This window comes from Myotis davidii, unplaced genomic scaffold (assembly GCF_000327345.1).
Source record: "Myotis davidii unplaced genomic scaffold, ASM32734v1 scaffold268, whole genome shotgun sequence".
NCBI lineage: Eukaryota > Metazoa > Chordata > Mammalia > Chiroptera > Vespertilionidae > Myotis > Myotis davidii.
This window is the reverse complement of record NW_006383015.1, coordinates 847,316-849,995: the sequence shown is the minus strand read 5'-3', so window position 1 is coordinate 849,995 and position 2,680 is coordinate 847,316.

Genomic DNA, 2,680 nt, shown 5'->3' with positions numbered 1-2,680 from the left:
CTGCCTAGGCTGCTGGTCAACTGAACGCTGTCTCCGTGTTCATTCTTAGCTGACTCCGTACACACCTTTGGGGACCCCTGGACCTGCTGAGGCTGGACCCCAGCATTCTTCTTCTTCTTTTTTTTAGGGAGAATGGAAAGGAGAGAAGAAGGGAGAGAAATAGAGAGAAAGAGAGAGAGAAACATTGATATGAGAGAGGCACATTGATTGATTGGCTCCTATATACACCCTAACCAGGCTGAGGATCAAATCTACAACCCAAGTAAATGCCTTTGACTGGGAATCAAACCCGAAACTCTTTGGTTCACAGGCTGACATTCTAACACTGAGAAACAGCAGCCAGGATATGTTGTATTTTTAAAGTTTTTCCATTCTTTGGCCCAAACTATTTTACTTCTCTCTAACCCAATAAATGCTAGAAAGTCCAGTCTCCTCATTCTTCTAAAGATGCCATAATTGTTGTGCATGGGCAATCCTTCTCCTGTCCATGTATTCCAATTCTACCAGTCTTTTAATATTGGTTCATTTCCTTGAATATTTGTTTTATTTCTGGGTATTGAAATAAATTGATTATAAAAGATATATAAATATACAGGGTGGGGTAAAAGTAGGATTACAGTACGTTGTGAGTATACAAAACAGAGTTTCTTGCATTATTATTTATTTATTATTGTATTATTTCCATACTAACAACTGTAAGCCTACTTTTTCCCCACCCTATATTTATGTATTAATCTTAACAAATATGCATATAATATACATATTTTTCATTTTAATAGGCCTTTGGTGTTAACTTAATTGGAACCACTTAAGAATGTCAATTTCTCAGGAAATGATCACTTGAATATTCAAAATGAAAGGACCTACTAGAGTTCATTGCTTCCTCAAATCTAGTTTTTGTCATTAAACCTAAACAAAACTTGATAAATTCTATCATTTTGAAGTGTTGTTTAGAGATAGGGATTCTCTTTGGTTGTTTCAAAGTATCTCTAAGGATAAACAACCAAATGATAAGGATGATGAAAAATACAAGATGGATGTTTTTTCTTTCTTACAGTTGAAATCCGGTGCCTTTTTGAGAGGCCTGTGCCTGCTAAGAATGAAACTGCCTAGAAAGTGGTGAGCCAGGGGTCATTGTCCCTTGTGCAATGCTTTCCATAAAGACTTGTGTCAGTTAACCTCAAAGGAATGTAGATTGCCTGGGGACAAGACATCCTGCTACACACCCATGAAAGTCAGCAATGTAGCAGAGTTTACAGTTTCAATCTACAGAGCCATATAAGGGTCCCTTGATAGAATAAATAACATCTTAGGTCCAAGGCATCATGAGATTAAGGGTAAACTGAATTTCTACTTGAAAACATAACCACATCCTATACAATAAAAGCCCAGCGACCATAACGGCAGACCAGAACGACCTTTCAACCAGTCGCTATGTGGTGCACTGACCACCTCTCAGTCCCTTTCCCCAGCTGGTAGGTTCCCATCACCCGATGGTGAACGTCAACCCAGGGGTGGGTGGCAGGGGGATGCAGGTGGTGCCAGGCCAAGGCGCCCACCCCACCAGTCACCCCACACACAGAGGGAGACCCGAAGTGGGGGTGGGGCTGGGGAACAGCTGACCTCTGGGTCCCTCCCCCAGCCCGTAGGCTCTGATTGCCCAATGGTGAATTGGGAACCAGGGTGGGTGGCTGCAGGAGGCGGGACCAGCTGCTGGCAGCTGGGGAAGATGGCTCTGATCATAGGTTAGACCTAGGGACCATACCCACGCACAAATTTCATGTGCCAGGCCTCTAGTTATCTAATAAAAGTTCTCTATCCTCTTTAAATAATTATTTTTGCTTCACCCAAAATATTTCTGCCCTAAAATCACTAAATATCACAGTATTTTAATTCTATGGGGTCAAATTTGTTTCCTGCATATGGGTTTTACCACCCTTTTTGCTTTTCTTGAGAACTTGGCAATTCACATATAGAAATATCTAGCAAAAATTGTAAATGACCTTGGAATCTGTGTGCATATAGGCTACTTTGAAAACCTCTATGTAGTCCTGCAGTGACTTCTATGTGTAATTTCATAAGCCCCTCTTCTTCTCTTCTTTGCCCCCTTTTGTTTGTAAACTCCTCCTTTGACATCCTTGATACTAATCATACCCTCCTTCTGCCTCTGACTTCTCTGATTTGTTTAAAAATATAGTCTTTGACATGTACCCAACAAACTCTCTCATGCTGTTCACTTTCAATTAATTTTCCATTTTGTTCAGCTACCAAGCACCCTGTTTTTCCCAACCAATTCCCTCTGGTCTCATTGCCAACAGTTTACTACCTGGGCACTTCTGAGGTACTCTCTCACCCTCAACTCGTTTCTCAAAATACTAACTTTTGATTGTGAGGATGCAGCACAACTAGGACTCTCATTTATTGCTGGTTGGAATGCAAAAATAAAATGGTACAGATATTTTAAAAGACAATTTGACTAGACATTCTCTTACCATAAGATTTATCAATCACACTCTTTGGTATTTACCCAAATAAATTGAAAACTTACATCCACACAAATTTATTTATAATTGTCAAAACATGGAAGCAACCAAGATTTCCTTCAATAGGTGAATGAACACATTATTTAGTGATTAAAAAGAACTACCAGCCAGGAAAAGACATGGAGGAACTTTAAATA